This window comes from Python bivittatus, unplaced genomic scaffold (assembly GCF_059951505.1).
Source record: "Python bivittatus isolate LINGU-HERP-01145 unplaced genomic scaffold, Pbiv_v1 ctg000340_np1212, whole genome shotgun sequence".
NCBI classification, from domain to species: Eukaryota; Metazoa; Chordata; class Lepidosauria; order Squamata; family Pythonidae; genus Python; species Python bivittatus.
The window spans coordinates 31,975,260-32,000,801 of record NW_028277056.1 but is presented as its reverse complement, the minus strand read 5'-3'; the positions used below and the strand labels follow the sequence as shown (position 1 = coordinate 32,000,801).

The 25,542-nt window shown below is 40.1% G+C and overlaps 1 long non-coding RNA gene across 1 annotated transcript; it reads left to right on the top strand.

Annotated features, from left to right (window-relative positions):
* The first annotated feature begins 8,306 nt into the window (after positions 1-8,306).
* Positions 8,307-9,830, top strand: LOC148216071 (uncharacterized). The gene is made up of 3 exons (XR_015796141.1): positions 8,307-8,351; positions 9,057-9,269; positions 9,355-9,830. It is a non-coding gene; the product is annotated as an uncharacterized LOC148216071 (long non-coding RNA).
* The last annotated feature ends 15,712 nt before the right edge of the window (positions 9,831-25,542 follow it).

Below are 25,542 nucleotides of genomic sequence, written 5' to 3'. Positions count from 1 at the left end.
GACCTGACAATACCCTCCATTTTTCAAGTTTTATATCAAAGAAGTGCTTTTCAAAGCTAGAATGGGTAGCCTGCAGCCCTCAGCCTAATTGCAAGCAGCTTTTGGCTTCATTTCAAAAGCTCTGTACAGGGAATCGGTTCAGACCTCTCCCAAGAGCAATCTGTTGTTCTCCTGGCAGCCTGGCAGAGAAGGAGCTAAATTAAAGGCTTCAACAAGAAGACAAAAGGAGGTGACAAAGAGAATGAATAGAGAGGAAAAGAGATTAAGGATTATAAGAAAAGCTGTGACACTGCCTAATCTGAACCCTGGATCATCTTACTACTGCGCTCCAATACATCATTCACAAAGAAATAGACCTCTACTTCTGCATTAATGTATTTTAGTACTTTGGTTCAATTTGTGCTGTATACTCACAATTACTAGATTAATTCATTGGAACAGTTAAATTATTTTCTTTGCTAATACAAATAAAATCTGTGGTTTTATTACACAAGGAATACCTCAAATGGCTTTGGATCTGTGTACAATAATTCACTGTGAATGAAAGAGCACTGATCATAGGATTATACTGACTTCAGTCTATCCATCAATGTGACAACAGTCATTTATGCCATTTGAACTGCCATTGTTCTTCAATGAGTTTTAAAAATTCTTTGCAGCTTATGCCAACCTCACCTTCTACTTGGCACTATGATGCTCCATATTCTGTCCATTCAGTCAGATACTTTTTGCTATGAAAGAAGAATATATTTTAACTAAAACCTAATAATAAATTCAGTTTGCATGCACACATACATACACACACATAACTTAAGTCCACTTAAGAATGGAAATACATGCTATAGAAGTAACCTAGGGCAGCAACGTGAATATAGCATCCTTGTTAAGATGTGTCTTCTAAAATTATATGCTGCTTGACTCCCAATGACAGTAGGTGGTTTACAAATTGTTAAACACATTTAAAAACAAAAAGACAACACAAAAAAACACAAAAACAAAACAAAATAAAACAAAGATGGCAGAGAAAACAAGCCTGGGTGGGAAGAAAGAAAAAGAAGAAAAAAGGCATCAATCATCCTCACCAATGGCTGGGGCAAAGAGAAACATCTTCAGGGCCTTTCAAAATACCAGTAGGATGGGGGCCATTCAAATCTTGGGGAAACCTAATTCCAGATGGCAGATGCTGTTATAAAGGAGGTACAGTTCCAGGGTCCCAATAGATGGCAGATAGGAGACAGCCAGTCCCTCAAGCAACCAGGCCCTATGCCATGTAGGGCTTTATAGGTAGCAACCAGCATGTAATGTTATGTGAGAAAGACCGTGAGAAACTGGGCAAAGAGATGCTGCCTAGGGAACAGTCAAATAAGAGAGGGCATAGCCTGCAGCTGCATAATGGAAGAAGAAAGAAGCCCAGAAGGAACCCTTGCTAACTTTTCAGACTGTAAAGGAGACAGTGGGAGATTTATACTTTCAGACTTGCAAGATTCTGTTAATGTAGCCTTACAATAAGTAGAATTAGCTCATCTAGTTGTGTTTCCTATCTGGTCTACCAGGGAAGGCTGACACAGCACCTAAATAACATCCAGAAGCAAACCAGCACAGCTCAGGAAGCAGAGGTGTTATATGGACATACTGAGGCATGTTCATCATTGCTGAATTCTGGACCACTTAAAGCTTCTTGGTGATGTCAAAGGGCAGTCCCATGTAGAGCGCATTGCAGTAGTCAAGCCATGAGGTGACCAGGGCATTAGTGACTGTCTGAAGGGCCCCAGTCCAGTAAAGGGTGCAACTAGTATACCAGATGAAACTGGAGAAAGGCAAAGGCCCCTAAATTGTGCACCACCCTTGAATGGAGAAGTAGCATTCCATCCAAAGTCAAAGTTGGAATATCCCCAGATCCAGGTGGTCCAAACACCCACAGCCACTCAGTCTTGGTAGGATTAAGTCAGACACAATCCTCCCCATCCAAATATATAATATGTAATATTATATAATATAGTAGTTTATCAGTTGCATAATATACATACATTTGTTCATGTTGTAAAGTTCATGAGTATTTTCAGTATGTGAGTTCCAACATATAGCCTGTTCATAGCTAAACTGTCCATTCTCAAGCTCAGAAAGGAATTCAAAATCAACATAGTACTATTCACTATCTTCAGTCATGCCAAAAGAGCTACCAGTTTCTTTGACCCTGGTTGGTCTTTCAGCATCCTTGGCATAAGGAAGAAGTATCTCTGCTAAGATCCTAGAGCTTTTAGGCCAAGAAGAATGGTTTAGGCCAAAAAATGTCAAACAAGTAATGAGTGGGAGAGAATGATGGAATAGCACTTACTCTGCTGCATTGCTCCTATTTATTGTGGGGAACGGGGTGTCTCTGTTACACTAAAAAAAGTTAGTTAAGAGTAATCCTCAGTTACAGCATCAATTAGAATAAGAGACTAATACCCGTTGGCCTGAGGCATGGGAATATTTAAGAAAATGTACTTTGTCAGGCCTTGAATTTTCTGCTTTTATCTAATTTATGAAGAAGCCTGCACATTTGTTGAGATTTGGCTGAGTGCAATTTTGTATTTCTTTGGAACTGCCTATGTAGATTGTTTTTTTCCTACAGCCTTATGTAACTCATTTTAAAAATGGGAAAACAAAAGGGAGTACCATATTCTACCTACTTTACTTTTCTATTTAACTGTACATTTTCTCTGAAGTTAAATTTGTATTTGTCATTCAAAGGAAAAAGCATTCTAGAAGAAAAATGCAGATTCAAAGAAGTGGCTCTGCAAACCATTCATTTTATTCATGGCCACTTACTAAAAATACTCCTTGCTTTACCAATGACTAATGTTCTGGTCTTCTGCTTCTGACCTAGGCTAGCACAAACTTTTCAGAAGGCTTAGGGGATGCTAAAAGGCTTAAGGGATGTTATAAAGTTCAGAAGGCTTAGGGGATGCTAAGGCTTAGGGAAGTTACAGAGTTCACCAAATAGATGACTTCACTTGGACTTTTCTGAAGAAAGATCATTCCAACTGTCTTGAAAACAGGAAGCACTATAGTAATAACTAAGAAACCAAGATATTTCCTGCAAACTTAATGATATTAGATTAACCAGAAAGGTTAAGCAAGATATTTCTCAACTTTCATATCATATTTTAATTAAAGAATGGAAGTTTGGGTAGTTTGTGTTTTTATTGTTTTCACATTTTTACTATGTTTTTATGTTTTATGGTATAAACTGCTGAGAGTCCTTTTTTTAGTCCATCAGTATATAAACAAAATAAATAAACAAATAAATGCAGTATGATATTCATGCATACATTGTCCACACAAGAGTACATAAATCTATGGAGAACATTTATCATTGAGTTGTTTCTTTTTCCTACAAGATCACAAATGCAATTTTAATATCACCAAAAGCTTACTTGCATATTTAAATGCATGATATAAACTGATGTAAAAATTTAGACATTATTTTTTCTTTCTTTGCAGTAAATCAAATTGATTGAAACAAACCTAGCTTTACACAGGCCTCTCTCACACAAATAATCATATACTTGACTGTACCTGTCTTTCTTCCTGAAGAGGTAAACCTAAATGCCAAAATGTCTGAGAACCTCCTTAAAACCTGACAGTGTACCAGAAAGAGAAAGATTCTCAGCTTGAAATCAGGTATACTTGATCAATTCTTTTAGTTATTGATATTCTAAAAACAGCTTTGTTTCATTATGTTTTTCATAATAAATATCTGACATCCATTATTGACATTAGTTGGAAATAGTGAATACAATTTCCCAGAACAGAAAGGTCATAAAAAATGAGTTGAATGAATTGTTAATACAATACAGAAGATGAGCCAGTAGAAAAATCTCATATACAAAATATTATTAATACTAATTTCTACTTATTACAAAGCAGCCTCTTTGCATGTATAACATTGCCTTTTGCACCCCATACATGACTTTAATTAAGATCTAACTTATTCATGACTATAATTCAAATCTAAGTGCTAGTCAAGTGAAATCAGTGTAATTAGTCCCAGGGGGAATTTATATGACAACATGGTTTTCTTTTTATGTTTATGTTTAGGCAAACAGAAAGAGGACCAGATTATCATTTTTAGACTTTGGTAATTTAAAAACCTTTGTGAAGCTGGTGCAAGAATAAAAACAATACAACATAATAAAAATCTATTTAGTTTAATTCGTTTATTGTGGCATACCATATAAAGCAAAACAGGGGAATGACAAACCAATGTAAAGCTCATAAATTTTTGGTAATTGCTCATTTGATGAGAAGGAAATAAGACTTTGTAACTTTAATTAGCATATGAATGAATTTAACATTTTTAATTTTTTAAAGGGATTTAGAAAGATGACACCCCAAAGTCACATTCAATTATTTCTAACTCTATGTGATGACAGTCATTGCTGCCTATTATCTATATAGAATAAAAAACAGCAAGAGATAATTTCCACAACAGGGAAGAACACAGTTTCCTAGAACTGCATTCCAAGAGAAAGCATGACTTTTGAGACTCAGCTTCATATCAGGTTTATATGGAAGTCTTCCCATTGTGTCAGCTGAGTGCTCTGTGGACATCCAATCAGTCCAGGTATCAAGTGTCCTACAATATCAAGACATTCCAAAAGGGCAATCTCAAAACTTCTATAATGGATGTTAAACCTCTGGAAGGACTAAATGGAACAGATCATGAAAAGGCCCTTATCATGAGATGACCAGTTTTGAGGAATGGATCATACAATTGTACAGAATAAGAGAACAAAGCAATATAATGAATTTATCCTTTGAACCTATCTCCTATCCAGAAATATAGGAATATTCTAAATACCACTGGCCTATCTACTCATTATTGTCAAAAGTTACTGGCTTTTCAAAGTTTCAACCAGGAGACTTTTCTGACCTTTCCTGGACACTTCAGAGAATGACCATGCACCTGAATTTTAAGATTAGACTTTAGTATATATGTAAATCTGTTAAAAGAAAGCTTACAATGGCTGTAGTAGCAAGGAAAAAGAATATAACAAAAGTCTATACAAGCTTTTATCCATGACTCTTTAGTAAATTAGATATAAAAATAAGAGCTCCAATAAATTTGAATTGCATGTTTTTTCATGGTTAAATTGTTCACCATTTCTCCAATAGTGACTTGTATGTCTTCAATGAAGTGATATAAAGCCTATCCTAATGTCTATTATTTTGGGAAAGAGTAGAATTCTTATCAAATCAACAGAATAATATATCGATTGAGCTAATTTAAAGCAAATAAAAGAAAACTTTGGTTAACTATGGATCAGACAATTTAATAAAAGTTCTTTATATGAAATTGTTCTTACTGACTTCATATCTTCTTTGATACATAACTGCCCTAAATTTTATAAATAAGAAAATATTTAAAAATCAATAGAAAAGTATTTTCATTTGCTGTGTACTTAATATAAAAATTACAAGGTGGCAGTATTTCTCTTGAAATAAATATTGCTTTATGTTTTCATTTTCATTTCTTTCACTTAACTTTATATCTGTTTATTTCTACATATTAAATTTTATAATTTGCATCATTGAACTGATCTTAGCAACTATATTTTACAACTCAGTCATGAATATTATTTCTGTGAACAAATTTGAAATATATTGCTCTAGATCTTACACCTGATGTCCTCCAGTTGTTTTTGATTATAGCTCCCAACACCACCATCTTGGTCAAGCAATCCAGAACATCTGAATCGTAGTAGGATGGAGAAAGCTGTTTACATGCATTCATTTTTATCAATTCAGTACTTCAATTAGTCTTCCTCTGCCATTACATCCTCTAATATTCAGCTCTTGTACGGTATATCCTTGCCTCTACTTGTTCATTGGATTTTAATTCAAAGTCAAAACTGGTTCAAAACTGGAATTCTTGTAACGGAAGGCTTGAGCGAAGAAGATAATGCAATGGAGAATCAAGGTTATCAGGAGAAAGGGGAAACATTCCAGAGCAAGCACTTTCTCAGTCCATAGCAAGACCATGGGAAGAGAAAGAGGATGAGGCTGGCTCCTCCCTAGAGTCTCACAGGGTATATCCACTAGTTGCTTTAGCATAGGTTTAATCTGGTGACATTCTGTCTATTAGGTACAAGCTAATAAAGGAACTGGACTGGACTGGATTGCCTCATTGTTGTTCTTGGGCTGACCCTAACAGTTCTACTCCAAAGGCCAATCATATTTAGCTATTATTACAGGCATCCATAATAATAGCCACAAAAGTGGTCATTATTTTTTTTCTGTAAAGGAAAAGATTGAAGTGAATGGGAGTTCTTGCTTCTACATTCCAGGACTCCTACCCACAAACCAGTGGATTCTAGCACAGTTAGTGTGCAAATTAAGTGACAAGTGCTTGGATATAAGCATTATCAGGAGTAATATTCAAAGTACATATTCAAGGAACAGAGAATTGTTTGCCTCAAAGAATACATAATTTATTTGAACATTGAGATGTACAAATGAAGAGATGTGATACATTGACTTCAGAGGACTCTGCATGTTGAACAGATTTTTTTTTAAATGTGGCATGCGCCATAATATCAGCCAAGAGAGGAGAAAAGCCCATATGCATAAACAGTGACAGGTTAAAGATATGGTACATTTGGAAGGACTGATTCAAGATAAGAAAGGTATATTTTTAATGCTAGTATTTTAAACCAAACAAGATAAAATCACTATCACCAAAACAAAATAAATCAAAATTTTAAGAACATTTTCTCAATCACTTCTTGAAATTGTAAAAGGAGATGTATTGATTTTAGGATATATAAATGTTTTGTCTCTGTCTAAATCTTGATAAATCAGAACTATATAATAGGAATTTGGGTAACTTACTAAAACGTTGAAAATTACATATTACTTTCTCCATCTCACAAAACATTCAAGAACAAATATGTGCTGGACATTGAATTTGTTCTACCTAAACTTATGGAAATGGAAGTTAATCCACTCATCTATACAGAGCACAGTGTAATAATTGCATCCTTACAAAGAAGAATTATTGGCCCGAAAAAGTGCACTTTGAATAATTTATTATTACTACAAGATGATATTAAATAGAAGTGCCAATCTGAATTAAAGAGCTTCTTCCAAACTAATTTGACGCCTGATTTTCTTTATTCACAGCATGGGAATCTAGTAAAGTGTCTATTCATTTCTATAACATCGAATAGAAAGAAAGCTATTGAAAAATAGAACAATGTATTGACAATTTGAAAAAAATTGAATCAAGACTCAAGCATAATCCAGTCCTGGACATATTAAAAATAATTAGGATATTCATAAACAATCAGATCTTCTAGAAGCAAAGGAGATATAAAAGAAGAATTTTATTGAATATTTTAAAAAGGTAATAAACCAGACAATTATTGGCTTAGTAACTGAGAATGGGAGAAAAGAACTATTACCTTAGTCTGGGATGGCAAGAAATATGTCTCAACTGCAGATGAGATGACAAATCAGCTTGTTAAATATTTATTACTATAAGACTTTGAATTAAATCTTCATAAAGCCAATTAACTCAGATAATTAAACAAATAAAACAGTGTCATGCATTATCTCTATTATGGCAAACAACTTTGATACCTGATTTATAAAGAAGGGGGTGATCCAACCTTTCCAGAATTATACAGACCTACCTATTTACTGGAAGATTAAATAGTCTCCTGGCAGGAATATAAACTCTGATCAGATGGTATTTGTTCCAAAGAAGTATATGAAGGACAATATAAGATACATCTTGAATGCTATTAATGATACCAGTCAGAAAAAAACAGAAAGCAGAGATTATTTTCTTGATGCAGAAAAACACTTTTTATAATTTGGACTGGCTCTTTTATGCTGCCATCATTTAAAAAGATGAACTCTGGTCCAAACCATTTATCATCAATTGAAAATAATCACGGATTCAAACCTGCTTTATCACAAAAGGAACAAGACAAGGCTGCCCTCTTTCTCCCTCCTTGTTTTTACTGGCACTATACCATTTGCAAGAAAGTTCAGCAAAATAGTAAAATTTCCAGAATTAAAATCAAGAATATAAATTAACATATATACTATTAGTAAGAGTGTATACCGTTTTTCAACAGGCATCCCTCCCCCACGGGAAGTGCAGGGGGCGGAAGTATCGTCATAGCCACGCCCCTCCCCCAGCATGCCTTGCGTGTTTACCAGAAGTGACGTAAATGCCCCTCCTCCCAGCAGGCCTTGCGCGGGGTTTTTTGCCGGAAGTGATATAAGTGGCCGCCCTCCCAGCATGCACCGTGGCGTTTTCGAGGAAGTGCTGTCCAGCCCCGCCGGTTTTGCTAAAAGTAGGAACGGGGGGGGTTTTAAAACACAGACACCGTTTTCCTATGTGACAGGGCACGGCAAGCCTCTGCGGCATATTTTGAAAACAATAAAAGCACGCATGTTTTGCAAACGGGAAACTTCAGCAACGAGCTGCTTCAAGAGTGCCTAACCCCAAAGCTGGATTCTCCGTGTTTTAAAAACCCTCCCTGCCGCCCCGCCGCCACTTCCCCACGCAATAAATGAAGGCGGCCGTCGTCCCAGGACTCCCTCATGCGCGCTGCTCCCTGCCCCACCTGGAAGAGATTGGCTTCCCCGCGTGTAAAGCGGAGCAGCACCAGGGGGGCGGGGGGGCCTTAAAACTGCGGCGTCTGAGTGTTGGAAAAAGGCGAGAGGCCAGGGGGGAGAAGAAGTTTAAAACTTTTTAAACCTTTAAAAACACAAGGCCGGCTGCGGGGGTTTTTCCCCCTAAACCCCAAATGCAAGAGGGATTGGTCACGGTGGGTCTGTCTAAAGTATGGGGGCCCTTATTCCATAAAAAACATGTTGTTCCCAGCCCAGGGGGGTCATGTCCAGGCATGTTCCAGACACGGCCAGGGGCAGAGTCGTGTTGAGGCCAATGGGGAGCCATACATGGTACATGTGTGGCAGTGGGCGGGACCGTGACGCCGGCGAGGGTTTGGGAGCCAGGGCGCGTGTTTCAAAAAACAAAACGTTGTATTTTTAAGATGAAAAGCACCACGGATTCTTTGTTCGAAGGGTTGTAAAAATGGCTAACTTCGGCAACGAGATGTTTCAAGAGCGCGTAACCCCAAAGCCACCCAAGCAAAAATTAAGAACAAGGAAAATCTCCAAGACACCCAGAGCCGGGTCATTAGCTGAGGAAAACGTGCAAGAGGATACCGTAGTTCCTTGTCACTGCAGGTTTTACAGCAAAGGTGGTGAGTAACTATGAAATATTAAGAAAATAGTGTTTTAACTAGTTGAAACCCATAGTCTAAATCTATCTTATTTCCTTTTTTAAAGAAATAACATACCCCTATGATGCCACAGTGATTCAAATTCTAAAGGCGTGTGTGATCAAAATATTACTTCATTGTTTCGTGGGATGCATGCAAGGGAACACTACCTGGTGAAGAAGAAATGATGAAATCCCTATGTTCCAGAATTTCAAGGCCTGAGACCCTCTGGGTCATTATGACCATCGCCACCAAACTGGACAAATTATATGTTGCATGTGACACCCTTGATGAGCTTCTGGAATTCATACAATATATTGAGAGAAACCCAAGTGCCATGGATGTAATGGCCAAAATTGGGTCTGAATTACTGTTGGCTCTAAAGAGGCTTATATGTCAGAATGTGGCAGGAATTAATTACAAGAAACTGTTAACCAAAGGCTGACAAGAAACTGTTAACGAAAGCCTGTTGAATGGCATAATAAAATATTTTTCAAATAAAGCAAAGTCTGTGTTTCTTTTGCTAACAGCAGCTTAGCCATGTGTTGGGAGGCCTTCAAAAAAAAAAAAAAAAGGTGACACAAATAGGGGTGGGTGAGGTGCCTTATCTAGACCCCGCAGACCAAGCACACAGCCTGCAAAGAGTGGACAGCTCGCAATGGAACCTGCAAATGTAAGTACAGCATGAAAGGTTTTGAAATAAGAGGGGGGGGGGGTCTGACAGAAGGTGTTTATAACTTTTATTTCGTTGTTTTATTTTGACTAGGATGACTCCAGTGATTCGCAGTGTCTGAGAGCGTTATTGGGTAGGCTTTAAGTTCACTCAGATTCATGGGTTGGATGGTTTAGACACTTTATTATGCTTCTCCAGTCACTGAAACCAGGGTGTCATGTCTCTTTTTGGTGTTAGAATGGGAAGATGATCAACTTTTTGCAACCTTTACATTCCCCACTGATCCCCAGGGGTCTCTGCACAGCTTTGACCATCAGGCCAGTCTGGAAGGTACAGTTTTAGTCTGTTTTTAGTCTGTTTAGTGTTCCCCTCAGCATGCAAAGAAAGTTAGCTTTAGCAGGAGTACTCTATGGCATACTTCTTTTTTTTTTTTTTTTTTTGGTTTTAGAATGGGGAACCGACCAAGGTCTTGCCTCTTTTACCATGCCTACACCTGCCCAGGGGTCTCTGCAAAGCGTCGACCACCAGGCTGCTCTGGAAGGTACTGTTTTAGTCTGTTTTTAGTCTGTTTAGTGTTCCCCTCAGCAAGCAAAAAGTGTCAGCTTTAGCAAGCGTACTGTATGTCATGCTTCTTTTTTTGGTTTTAGAATGGGGGACCGACCAAGGTTTTGCCTCTTTTACCATGCCTACACCTACCCAGGGGGATGACAGTGTGAGTTCTATGCCACAGCTGTGTACAAGCCATGCAGCATGAAGCCTGCTAGAAGGTAAAATGACCTACTGTTTTATCCAGCTGTAGATTGATTTTAGAATGTAAGGAGGGTCATGACAATATTATGAACGCTTCTGATGTGTACCTTCTCCTTGTTTTTAATCCAGGGCCACCTGGAAAAAAACAAAAAAAGTCTGAAGGGAAGACCCCCACATCCTCAGCAAGCAGCGATAGCTGTACAGACAAATCTATGTCAGAATCTCAACCAGAAGAGGAGATATCGGATTCTGTGTCACAGCTACAGACCCCTGACTCTGTAAACTCTGAGAATGTGCCCAATGTGTATATGGAGCTGGTGCAAGCATGGGAGAGGCCCATCCGTAGTTATGCGGCTGTAGAATATTATCAACGGTATAGATTTGCTAATCTTGACTGCTTATGCTCGTTTGTAGACGCAATAGATGCTATCCATAATGTAATACAGGCCTTTTTGAATAATGCTTCTAGGGATATAGGTCAAAATGATTTTGCACAGCTCCATTTAGAAGCAGATGGCCTCCAGAGACCTTTGTTTTCTGTTAGGCGGCATATGGAAGATTTAAATGCTGATGATTTCCTAACGAGTGTAGAAAATCTTCTGCAGAGCAAAGCAGAGCTGGTGTGGGCGGGCAATTTACAATTAGTGGTCACCATCATGAAGCACAGGGAAGGGGGTGGCCATAGGAAGTTAAGCATGGTCGTTTTCGCCAGGGTCCTACAGACAAAAAGACAGAACCTGGTTGATTTCAATGTGGAAGGTGAATTTCTGTGTTTTGCCGGGTGTCTGCTGAGTTTGTTAGATAGCAGGGGTGACACAAAACGAGAAGCCATTACTAGAGTAGCCAGGGACATTCATGCCTGCCTGGGCATTTCCACAGAAAACAGGATCGGTTTTTCACAGATACACCTCTTCGAAGAGCACTTAGGGTTAACGATAAAAATTTTGTTTTATGTCCATGGCGGGTGGAGTTTTTTTGTCACCGACAGACAGCAACAAGAAAAACTGGTGTTTATATTGTTACATGATGAACATTACTACGGAATCAAAAACATCAAGAGTTTCCTGGGTGAGCGTTACTTCTGTGAATTCTGTCACACAGGCTACCACCATAAATTTAGCCATGACTGCCAATACCTCTGCCGGGCGTGTCTGAAGCAAGACTCCCAGGAGACGCAGGGGGAGAAGTCAAGATGCTGTAGGTGCAAGCAGCTTTGCCGCTCTAGCGCATGTCTTGAAAGGCACACACGATTGGCGGGGGAAGGAAAGGTTGACTGTAAGACCAAGGTATTTTGTGACACATGCAGTGTTTACGTCTTCACCCCCCACAATAAATGCAAGAAGACAATGTGCGGCCAATGCTCTGAGAAGGTTGAAAGCTTGGATGGGCATCTGTGTTTTATGAAGAGGCTGGATCGCCTGCGAATTGGCGAAAGATACATAATTTACGATTTTGAATGTCGCCAAGAGACGGGTTTGCACACCCCGAATTTTGGGAATGTGATGGACATGCTGGAGTCTGGCAAGGTAATGAGGTGGAGCTGCTATGGAGAGGCCTGCCTGGAACAGTTTGTGAAGAAATTTATAAACCACAAATTTAAAGGATGCACCTTTATAGCCCACAATGCCAAAAGATACGACGGGTACCTAGTGTTGAGACAGTTGATCCGTGAAAAGGTGCGCGTTGATCTTATAAGCCAGAGTGGCAAACTGCTGTGTATCACCCTCCCAGATTATAAGATTCGGTTTATTGACAGCCTCTCCTTTTTGCCACTTAAATTAAGCAAACTTCCGAAAGCCATGGGGTTTCCAGGGTGCAAAGCGTACTTCCCCCACTTGTTCAACACAATGGACAATCAAGACTATGAGGGGCCTCTCCCCGAGGCCAGGTATTACAGCCCCAAGACCATGATGCCCGGCGAGAGAGAATTCCTGAAATGGCATGCTGCTAATCAGGCACCATGTTTAAACTAAAGAAGGAGCTGGCTTACTACTGCCAGCAAGATGTGGAGATACTGAGGGAGGCTTGTCTTCGCTTTAGGGCGCAAGTGATGGAAATGACAGAGCATGAGTTTCTCAGAGGCGACGGTGGGGATATTGTTGAGGAGGTAGAGATTCGCTGCATTGACCTCTTCCAGTACATTACACTTGCCTCAGTCTGCATGGCCCAGTACCTGTTCATGTATTTGAAGAGTAAAACCATCGCTTTAGCCCTCCTCGACTCCTATCAGAGGACCCAGAAAAGGTATTCGGGACTGAGCGTTCAATGGCTGATGTATATAGAACACACTGAGAATTCTCAACATTCAGCACACTCTGCAGGGGGGCGAAAAGCAAGTAGGCAAATATTTTTTGGACGGCTTTGCTGTAATAAACGGGGTTCCCACTGCTTTTGAATTTAACGGCTGTTTTTTTCACAGATGCCCTGTCTGCTACTCTGAAAAAGACTTCAACAAATTACTTGATTCAACCTATGGAGGGCTGCACAGCCATACTAGGGCTAAAGAAGAGTATCGCAGGGGTCAGGGTTATACCGTGTGCAGCATCTGGGAACACGAGTGGAGGAACATGCTGGAGACCGAACCCATGTCGAAGCAGTTTCTAGTTGAGAACAAACTCCCAATCCCTTTGAACCCGTGAGATGCTTTTTTGGGGAGTAGAACCAATGCCACATGCCTGTACTACAAACCAAAGCCCGGTGAAGAAATCTTGTATTATGATTTTACCAGTTTGTATCCATTCTTGAACAAGAACAAGGAATACCCGGTTGGTCATCTTCAAATCATCTATCAAAACTTTGGGGACATAAGGCGGTATTTCGGGATAGCCAAAGTCAAGGTGTACCCACCAAGGAACCTCTATTTCCCGGTCCTGCCCCACAAATCAAGGGGCAAACTAATGTTTAGCTTGTGCTCGGCCTGTACAGAAAAAACACAAACCACCCCCTGTACACATAGCGATAAAGAAAAAGCCCTGACCAGGACGTGGTGCACCGTTGAATTGAATGCGGCCATAGAAAAGGGCTACAGAATTGCTGAAATCTACGAGGTCTGGCATTTTGACAGTAAATCAGATGGTCTGTTTTCAGGCTATATGAACACCCATCTCAGACAAGCAGGAGGCCAGTGGCTATCCAACCTGGTGCAAAACAGAACAGAATAAAGAGCAATATATTCGGGATTATGAAAAGATGGAAGGTGTCCACTTACGGCATGATCATATCGAGGTAAACCCCGCTAAAAGGCAGATTGCCAAACTCTTTCTAAACTCCCTGTGGGGTAAGTTTGGCCAGACCGTGATGTTAGGGATGAAATGTTTGCAGACCGGGACATAATGGGGGTTGTCATAGGTTACTGTTATGAAATCTTTGTCTTGCCCCTTCACAGGTACACAGCACAGTAACGGTACATAAAAGTCGCCAACTACCTAAGGTTCCACAATGTCTGTATAAATATATAACGTGTTGAATCCTCCGGTCACATCCGCAGCAAAGGGGAATTTTTTGGTGCGGAAACCCGGGAACAAACCTAATATATGTGCAAGTTGGTCACCGGCTAGAATGGCATGCATCCCGTTTCCAGTAAGATTAATTTTTTGAACCACAGGGTCGTACTGCAGGGTGTCATCTCAGGACCATCTTCGACGGCCGCCATCTGCTTTTTCATTATTTCTATCAGCTGCTCGATGCTGGCATAGTAACCGGCTTCCACACGAAAATACCACCTCCTTTCCTTGGTAAGGATTTCAAAATATACATCTGAAGTTAATGTGTCCCAGCTGCGCGGGTACTGTATCTCTACTAGACCGACTTCCCATGGCCCTGGAAGATCCAGTGTCCTCGCTAATTGAATAGTAAAATTAGAGCTTTTGTTTTTGGGAAAAGCTGTCGCCGACGCATTGCTGGGAAGGGTGATGTAAAAACCAGCCATGTCAAAGATGGCGTGCTTCGCTCTCCTTAATCCAACTGCTGAATTTCTCTGGCCACCCCACCCATTTGACGAGAATCTCTCGGTGTTTTCCCCGCCCTCTTTTTCTGATCACTTTCTCAATTCTGTATACGCGCTGTTGGTCATCTGGTACCTTTTGGAGCTCCTCAGGGTAAAAAGAACCCTTTACAGGCTCATTGGCATAATCTTTTAATCTATACACTGTCCTTTCACCCCTTGTCCCCAGTTCTGTGATGATGAATATTTCATCCGTATAGGTTTGCTGATAGCCTTTTTCAAATTTCCCTTTCACTCTGGATACCCGAACGTGGTCCCCGACCTTAAGATGTTTTTCCTTTCTTTTACTTTTTAACATGTGCCCATACAGTCTTAACCACACATCCCTTTCATTAGACAAGTTTACAGTGTTAGGAGAAGTCCGGATGCTACGGTGATAAGTACCGTTGTATCCCTGAAAAACAGCTGGCAAAATGTCCACGTACCGATGGGTGTTTCTAGCCGTAAAATACCGCCAGAGTTTATTCTTTAGGGTGCGGTTGAACCTCTGTATAACAGCCGCTTTAGTGTCACTATGGGTGACAAAATGTTGAATGCCATAACGTTCTAAAAGTTTCTTCAGTGGCCTATTTAAGAACCCTTTACCAGCATCCGTCTGTATTTTCCAGGGTGCACATCCTGTTTCGAAGATTCTCTGGAAGGCCGCCGCAACCTCGCTCCCCGACTTATCAGCCAACGGGCATGCCCAGGCATGTTTAGACAATACATCTATAACTGTTAAAACAAACCTTTTTCCATCGTTTTCCTTATAAAATTTGGAGACATCTATGAGATCCGCCTGCCATTGTTGATCTATGCCCGACACCACTGTTTTATTTCTACGAAAATTAATTCTTGCCGGCTTATGTAGCGTGTAAGCCTCTTGCCCTGAGAGCCACGTCTTGACCTGTTTCAAGGTCAGGTTTTTATCATGTTTTCTCCCCTCCTGAAAAAGCGAATTCACCCCTGCATAACTACCCATCCTCCCCGGCGTGTAATAAATGTCCCTTAGAACCTTTTCATACCTCATGATGCCTGGTCCTAAGACAGAATGATAATGCTTTTGTCTTTATTACAACTTTTTATTGATAACTCAATTCAGTACAGCTTATCGATGTCATTGGAGAAATAACCCTCATCAGTAGGAAAACCGGCATCCCCGTCTGTTTGATCCATCCCCCCCGAGCAGCTCCAGCTATCGTCACCAAATAACCCTTCATAAATTTCACAGGCCATGTCGTTGTACGAGTCAGAGAAGTCGCAAGATGCCGTGCAGATGCTGAGTTCTGAAAAGGGCGTTCATTGACATCTTTGCCCCCTAGGTGGTGCTAATTCAGATACTGCAAAATATTAACCATTACCTGTTAGAAAGCTATACGTGCCCCCCCCCCAATGTTTACACGATCATAAATATATGCATATTTATTTACCATCTTCGGTCGCTTTGCGGGGTCTTGCTGTATCACTCAACATTTCGCAGGTTGCCTGGTAAGTTTCGCCGCCCCCTTCTTCTCCTGTTTTGCTCGTCACTTTGCCATTAAGATGGCAACAAGTATTACGGCAACCAAATAAAATGGGTCTGAATAAAAAGTCGTCTCTGTCAAAACCCCGGCAACAGATGTTGGTGCAATCTTCCGGCGACGGCCTTGAGTTAGCTCATGTGCATCTAGGTTTGTTTACCGGTGCAGAAGCCTCTTTAGAATCTTCCATGGCCATGATTTCCAAAAGAGAAACTCTCTCTCTCTCTCTCTCTCTCTCTCTCGGGCTTGTCAGACTCTTTTGGTATCAGATGTTCACAAATATAAAACTTGCAAAAGACAGAGTCCATATACCTAGACCGGCTGCTGCAGGGTTTTGTCTGAACATGACTTAGCACTCACCTACGTGCATGCATTTGTCTCTACATGTACCCTAACTCCACCCCACCCCGCCCTAGGGTGCTTTTGAATAAATAGCCAAACACAAGATGTAGGGAATTTTTTAATTATTATTATTATTAAACACTTTATTGTAATTAAACCCTACCACATTTCCTTCTTATGACATTTTTCAGAGATTCTGGTAATTCGGTCTCGATTCTTGCCATGATGGCCCGCAGGTCAGAGGACCTCTCAATACATTTTATAAAAGACCAAAGGTCGCCTAGGCTGTCTCGTGTAAACCTTAATGTTCCTAGTTTACTGGAGAGATCGTTTTTAATGTTTTCCATTACTGGCAGTGAATCATAGTCCTCAGTACATTCTGTAAAATCCTCAAGGTGATCAACGGCTTCCTGTGAGAAAAGTAGTTTGTCCAACCTGATGGCTGTGTTAATAAGGGTCCAAAGCCCCTCAGATCTGGTTAGGATAGTACACAGTGTTTGGATGATCTCTGCTTCACCGCCTTCTTGCGGGCTGCCCGTTAACCCGGTGTATAAAAATTTTAGGATGCACACTTTCAGAACAGGCGCAACACCATCAGTCCGCTTCGATTCTTTGACAAAAGAAAAAGAAGAAGAACATTAAATCTCCAACCCCTGTGAATCGTTGCCGGCCATTATTCAAGACGCTTTATGGCCGCTTACCCTCCACAGGCTTGCAATATGTGCAATGACACTCTGCCATCGTCCTGTCCTGCCCACTTTCATATGGTGCCTGCCTGGCGGGTTTTTTCCTCGCTCGGTATTTTCTTTTCAGGTGCTCTGGGCCGGGACCCCTTTGAACAGAGAATCCGCGGTGCTTTCCATCTTAAAAATACAACGTTTTGTTTTTTGAAACATGCGCCCTGGCTCCCAAACCCTCGCCGGTGTCACGGTCCTGCCCACTGCCACACGTGTACCACATATGGCTCCCCATTGGCCTCAACACGACTCTGCCCCTGGCCATGTCTGGAACATGCCTGGACATGACCCCCCGGGTCATTTTTTAAGGAATAAGGGCCCCCGTACTTCTTTAGACAGACCCACCCTGACCAATCCCTCTTGCATTTGGGGTTTAGGGGGAAAAACCCCTGCATCCAGCCTTGTGTTTTTAAAGGTTTAAAAAGTTTTAAACTTCTTCTCCCCCCTGGCCTCTCACCTTTTTCCAACACTCAGACGCCGCAGTTTTAAGGCCCCCCGCCCCCCTGGCACTGCTCCGCTTTACATGCGGGGAAGCCGCTCTCTTCCAGGTGGGGCGGGGAGCAGTGCGCATGAGGGAGTCCTGGGACGGCAGCTGCCTTCATTTATTGCATGGGGAAGCAGCGGCGGGGTGGCAGGGAGGGTTTTTAAAACACGGAGAATCCAGCTTTGGGGTTAGGCACTCTTGAAGCAGCTCGTTGCTGAAGTTTCCCGTTTGCAAAACATGCGTGCTTTTATTCTTTTCAAAATATGCCTCAGAGGCTTGCCGTGCCCCGTCACGTAGGAAAACGGTGTCTGTGTTTTAAACCCCCCCATTCCTGCTTTTAGCAAAACCGGCGGGGCTGGACAGCACTTCCTCAAAAACGTCGTGGTGCATGCTGGGAGGGCGGCCATTTACATCACTTCCGGCAAAAAACCCCGCGCAAGGCCTGCTGGGAGGGGGGGCATTTACGGCACTTCCGGTAAACGTGCAAGGCATGCTGGGGGAGGGGCGTGGCTATGACATAACTTCTGCCCCCCGCGCTTCCCGCGGGGGAGGGATGCCTGTTAAAAAATGGTATATACTCTTACTACTTACAGTGGGGCAAAAAAGTATTTAGTCAGCCACCAATTGTGCAAGTTCTCCCACTTAAAAAGATGAGAGAGGCCTGTAATTTTCAACATAGGTATACCTCAACTATGAGAGACAAAATGGGGGGGAAAAATCCAGAAAATCACATTGTCTGATTTTTAAAGAATTTATTTGCAAATCATGGTGGAAAATAAGTATTTGGTCAGTATCAAAAGTTCATCTCAATACTTTGTTATATATCCTTTGTTGGCAATGACAGAGGTCAAACGTTTTCTGTAAGTCTTCACAAGGTTTTCACACACTGTTGCTGGTATTTTGGCCCATTCCTCCATGCAGATCTCCTCTAGAGCAGTGATGTTTTGGGGCTGTCGCTGGGCAACATGGACTTCCAACTCCCTCCAAAGGTTTTCCATGGGGTTGAGATCTGGAGACTGGCTAGGCCACTCCAGGACCTTGAAATGCTTCTTACGAAGCCACTCCTTCGTTGCCCGGGCGGTGTGTTTGGGGTCATTGTCATGCTGAAAGACCCAGCCACGTTTCATCTTCAATGCCCTTGCTGATGGAAGGAGGTGTTCACTCCAAATCTCACGATACATGGCCCCATTCATTCTTTCCTTTACAGGGATCAGTCGTCCTGGTCCCTTTGCAGAAAAACAGCCCCAAAGCATGATGTTTCCACCCCCATGCTTCACAGTAGGTATGGTGTTCTTTGGATGCAATTCAGCATTCTCTCTCCTCCAAACACGAGTTGAGTTTAGACCAAAACATTCTACTTTGGTTTCATCTGACCATACGACATTCTCCCAATCCTCTTCTGGATCATCCAAATGCTCTCTAGCAAACTTCAGACGGGCCTGGACATGTACTGGCTTAAGCAGGGGGACACGTCTGGCACTGCAGGATTTGAGTCCCTGGCGGCGTAGTGTGTTACTGATGGTAGCCTTTGTTACTTTGGTCCCAGCTCTCTGCAGGTCATTCACTAGGTCCCCCCGTGTGGTTCTGGGATTTTTGCTCACCGTTCTTGTGATCATTTTGACCCCACGGGTGAGATCTTGCATGGAGCCCCAAATCAAGGGAGATTATCAGTGGTCTTATATGTCTTCCATTTTCTAATTATTGCTCCCACAGTTGATTTCTTCACACCAAGCTGCTTGCCTATTGCAGATTCAGTCTTCCCAGCCTGGTGCAGGTCTACAATTTTGTTTCTGGTGTCCTTTGACAGCTCTTTGGTCTTGGCCATAGTGGAGTTTGGAGTGTGACTGTTTGAGGTTGTGGACAGGTGTCTTTTATACTGATAACAAGGTCAAACAGGTGCCATTACTATAGGTAACGAGTGGAGGACAGAGGAGCCTCTTAAAGAAGTAGTTACAGGTCTGTGAGAGCCAGACATCTTGCTTGTTTGTAGGTGACCAAATACTTATTTTCCACCATGATTTGCAAATAAATTCTTTAAAAATCAGACAATGTGATTTTCTGGATTTTTTCCCCCCATTTTGTCTCTCATAGTTGAGGTATACCTATGATGAAAATTACAGGCCTCTCTCATCTTTTTAAGTGGGAGAACTTGCACAATTGGTGGCTGACTAAATACTTTTTTGCCCCACTGTATACTAATGATGTTGTATGTACCAGTTCTCTAAGGAATTCTCTCCAATTGCTAATGAAATACAAACAACAACACATTATGGTATCAGGATATTGAATCAATAAGAATAAAACATGTATGATTATATGGGACTTATCCAAAGAGGAACAAAAATAGTTAAGATGAGCAACAGGATTTAACATTAGTGTTAAACCACTTAGGAATTTATTTAACTAAAAATAATAAGCATTTGTTTTGAAAAAATAATTATTTGCAGATTTGGAAGAGCATGATGGCAAACAAATGGAAAAAAGTAAACCTATCTTAGCTAGAAAGAATATCAACGGTAAAAATAAATATTTTTAAAAATATTCCAAAAAAATTGAGATTAAAAAAATAATCCCAAGAAGAATTATGAAAAGGTGGCGAATGAGCACCAAAAACAAATAAGCAATTTCATCTAATTAAATAAACAACCAGGAATTAAACATAAGATTTTACAAGAGGTAAAAGGAGGATTGGCTATACCAAACCTGAAGTTATAGTATCTAGTTGACCTGGATTACAGATAACAGACAAAGGAGCAGTACTCACAGAAGGCCTACATAAATAACTTTGGAGCGATAGGAAAAGAAGCACTACTAGTATCAAAAACAAAACACTCTGTTAGAAGTAACTTATTAAAAGTATGCGCGCATGCACACACACACACACACACACACACAGGTAAATCCAGGCTTTTCTCTTATCTACTATATGTAAATTGGTACTAAAATACAATTCAGAGACTGAACAAGTTAAAAATTGCATGATCAAATGGATAAAGAACTTAAATAGGATTGTTCATTTGCAACACTGGGATTATCAATGGAAGACAAACATCAAATTCACTATGAATTGTAATGAATTTTCACTAAGAGACATTTTGTGTAAGATGTTCTTCTTCTGGTACATTACCCCTGGGGTGATTATTAAAGTGGACAATATACATTCAGAAAATTGTTGAAAATATAAAAATAATGGTGAAATGTTTTATTCTTTGTCTTTCCACAAAAGGCCATCTTTGGAACCAACAGTTTTAGATAACTACCCCCCTGTTTTCAACCTCCCTACTATTTTAGGGAAAGTTATTGAGAAGCTCACTGGACTACAGCTGTAGAGAACCCTGGAGGAAGCAGATTATCTAAATCCATTTCAGTCAGGTTTTGGGTCAGAATTTAGCATCGAAATGGGCTTGGTTGCATGTATAAATGACCTGTGGAAGAGCTAGGATGGAGGTGGTGGACCCATCCTTGTGCTCCTTGACCACTGAGCAGTTTTTGATACTGTTGACCATGCTATCCTTCTGAACTGGCTCCAGTGGTTGGGAACTGGGGACACAGTTTTATAGTGGTTCTTTTGCTTCTCAGTCTCTCATTGGTTGATATTTTGCTGTTTTCCAATGCAGCAGACCAACTGCTAGTGCAAATACTATGCAGGCAAAGCAAATAGATAGCTTGCAGAGATGTATGGAAAAAAGCCAATTTGTTCGTATAATCCCATGCTTTATTTAGTAATTCAGTGGCATATTTTTCTTAATTAAATGTAACAGAGAGCGCCAGAAAGACAGAAAGAAATGCTTTTCTTTTCTTTTTTCTTTTCTTTTCTTTCAGATAAAGCTGTTCTGAAGCAGAAACCATTATGATATATCTTATCAAGCAATTATGGGAAATAGGTCAGAAAAGCTGAGACTATTCAAATTTCATTCTCAGGTTCCAAAAATCAATCAACAGCATGGCTCAGAAAATAAAAAGAATCTCTCCAGACCCAGGGGATAGGGAGAATGAAGAGGCGCTCTTTCCAGAAGACTTCAATGGCTTTTCATGAAAGCAATATTGACTCTCAATTACCTAGTGATAGAGTATTGTTAAAAGGAACAAAAGAAGTGTCATCTGGAAGATATCTTTCTCCAAACAGCACTTTTGATATACTTACATGCTATCTGATATTGTGATCTGGATAGTTGATTTAATCTAAACATTAAAACGCATACACAGCAATAACTCCAGGAAAAAAGTGCTAGGGAAGAAACATTTTACAGTTCTTGGTATAGGAAAAACTATGGTACAATCATGCAGATCCATGTTCATTGGCCAGAAATTGGAATAAGCCAAGCATCCTTATGGAATTTTGGGGATTGGCCCAGCTCCATTATTGGACTATGTACAGCGGCATAGGAAGAACTAGGTAGTTGTGAAAGTAACAAGTGCTCCATCGTGACTGAGGAAAGGAAGGGATCGTTTGTGGAACACATGCAAATAACTGAAATCTAGGATAGTAACTTAAAAAATAGATCAGTATCTATACATTCTGTTTTTTCTGAGCAATATCTGCTTATGACTCCAAAACTTGTGTGAAAACCAAGTGAACAAAATGCACTCTGTAGTGTTTGAGTTCTACTCTTTTAGCCTCTATCCTGGCTGTGGTAGCTGGTCTTTGTGGCTAGTCAGCCCTGCTTCACTGTTTGGTGGATTCTTCCCAAAAGTCATGTCCAATCTTGGCAAGAGATCCCATACAGGCAGTTGGCTGCTATCCTTTCTGTTTCATTTATCGAAAACAATGATGCAAGGAAATGTGTTCCTGCAGCTCTTGAAGCACAAATTAGATTTCTGAGTAGGATATGGAAAATCAGATTTGCCATGAGTAGCTTTTCCCAAAATACTGTTCCATTTTTGCTAAATGAAATAGTTAAATGGGTTAAGCTAAACAGACATTAAACAAACTGCTTTATAATATCCTGTCCTGCCTCTGTTTGTATTAATGTTGATCATTTTCCATTTCTAGAAGATGCTGATTTTAGGAAAAAGTTATTTCACATTTGAATTTTGTAACATGCCTTGAATGGACACTCACTGTCTAGTCCTAGAGAGACGTTTCTGCTCTTAGCTATTTACTGAATGTGAGACTGAGGTTTTGGAGACCTTGTGTAGCTCAGGGTTGAACTGTGGAGTCCTTGGGGTTCTCTGAGCTTGGTTGTTTTCTTGCAAACTTTTCATTACCTGGATAGGTAACATCTTCAATGCTAGAATGGAATGGGGTTTTCTCTCTGTTTATATATTGTGGCATGCCCTGCCAGTGTTGGTGGGGGTACATCATTTACGTCTCCATTTGTATCCAGTAAAATTTTGTTTCTCAGATTTAGTCACATAAGTCAAATAGGACTCCTCAGGAAAGTCCTATAAGATCTAAATTCCATTTGGAGATACAGTGTAACTACAAAGATTTGTTTAATTCTAAGATTTATACCATTTATATTTTCATATAACTTACTGTTCCTTTAACTGATTGATCCCCTCCTACCCCCTGTCCCCTGCATTGGCAATATCTAGGCTTTAGCAAAAGAACAAAGGTCTTCACCACTATCTTAAAATATTTTACTTCGCAGTATGTTAAGGGTAATGTCCTTACTTTAATTCCCTATTTGTGGCATAGAAATACATTAATTATACCAGACAAGCAACACATGCATCAATACAATACTTTTATTAACAATTGGTTACCTAAATATTTGTAATTTGTAATATAGCTTAGTTAACACTACAAGGTCTATATGCTCTTTCAAATAGAGCTAGTTAATACCTATAATGCAGTGCTAATTTTATAGAAATTACTGCAATAGGAACAAACCCTTGCCATAATTAATTTTTTTCCTTTCTATGATTTTTGTGTTTTCTCTCTTCATCAATATTTGCTTTTATAGTATACTAATTTTGTGAAGACTTTTAGCTTACTGTTGCTCCAGCCATAAATATACCAAGTTTTTAATGCAATTTCCTCTGAAGCATTTTCCTAATATTGCAGTATGGTCTATATGTGTGTGTGTGTGTGTGTATACACGCACACACACATTCACACACATATATATATACACACTCTATATAGTCTCATAATACATTTGAATGGAGAGACAAAGAGATGTTGTATATACAGTGCTCCTTCTTACTGTGTGAATTTAAGAATTACAGCACTACTTTTCTTAATAATTGCTGCTTCTCTTGTTTATTTGCTTATGCATTTTAATTAACAAGTTAATTTATTGTGCATTTTAATTATTTTTATTCAAACATTTTATCTGTGTTTTTAATGCACTGTAAGCCACCTGAGAAAACTTGGTTTTGAAGAATGGGACACACATTTTAAAAATGCATGCATGTGAATGAATAAAACATGATGTGTATACTGAAATTGTGCCTTAATGAAGATCACTGTAAATGAAAAGACTCTTAGCTCACACTGTCTACCTTGCATTATTTATTTGTTTGTATATCATTACTTTCCTTCAAAGACCTCAAAACAAAACACCTAATTCTCTCCACTCATATTTTCAGTAATCTATAAAGTAAGTAAAAAGTCCAGTCTATCCAGGAAATGTAATGACTATGGATATTCAGCCTTGGTCTCCCCAGTTCTAACCAAACACCCAATCTGTTATATTAACTGTTATGGAATTCTTTTTGAAATATACTTGCTTTGGCTCACAATTTTAGAATAAATAATAAGACTCATATAGTTCATCTTCCTGTTAAGATGCAATTGATCAATCCAAGAACCCAAGTCTGTATACAGCCCTGAATGTTTTATCCCCAGAGAACTCCAAAAGTTATTATAAATTTGCAATTTTTAATGTGACAGAAGGAGAAAGATATTAAATACATTAACTGTATTTCATTAAAATTAAATTTGAAATGAAAAAAAAATATTTGTGCTGGCCCCACCCACTACTTTTTGAGGAAGGTGATCTTTAACATTCCTTTCAAAGGCCAGATGAAGTACTTGGCTGACAAGAAATTTTAGACTTATCTCCCAGGTTTAATTTAACAATTGTTATCACTTTTGTTTTTTAAAATTGATCATCATCTACTTTGTTACCAGCAGTAAATTACCAATTCAAATTTTATTACTGGACTGGAAATTTAATTTAATTGTATGATCAGTAAGTCATATTCTCCTAAATGGATGGGAGTAGACTACTACTCAGAACTGCCAAGCCACCCCATTGTTGGAAGCAATGTTCATTAACTTGTATGTACTTGTTTTGTATTTTTAGTGCTGATCTTTAAACTGGTTTATATTTCTTTCCTGATAACTGAATGTGAAGTGTGACAAGTGTCAAAAGTAGTATTTTGTCAAGCACCACAATTACAATCAGAGCTGCCCTAAACAATACAATACAATACATATTAATTGTGTTAATTTGGAGCAGCTTGTCAGCATACGTCCACACTGCTGACATGTAACATTCTGTATATTAACTTTTGTCAGGTTCGGTCAGCACGGGGCTTTGGGGAAGCTCACAGCCAGACCACGCGAACTCCACCGGCGGCAGCTAGCAAGGGAAAGAGGAACTGAAAGCGCCGCTAATTAATGGGCCACCTGCGCCCAGCCAAACAGGAAAACCACAGCGGAAGTTTTAACTCTACACTGATAACAGCGCGAGCCAACAATGAACGGGGCCGCAGGCAGCGAAACAAGATCGCCGCGCAACGCAGAACCCTCGGGCTCACACGTAACGGGGGGGGACCAACCCAAGCCGGGGGGGGACTGTCAATCAAGGACAA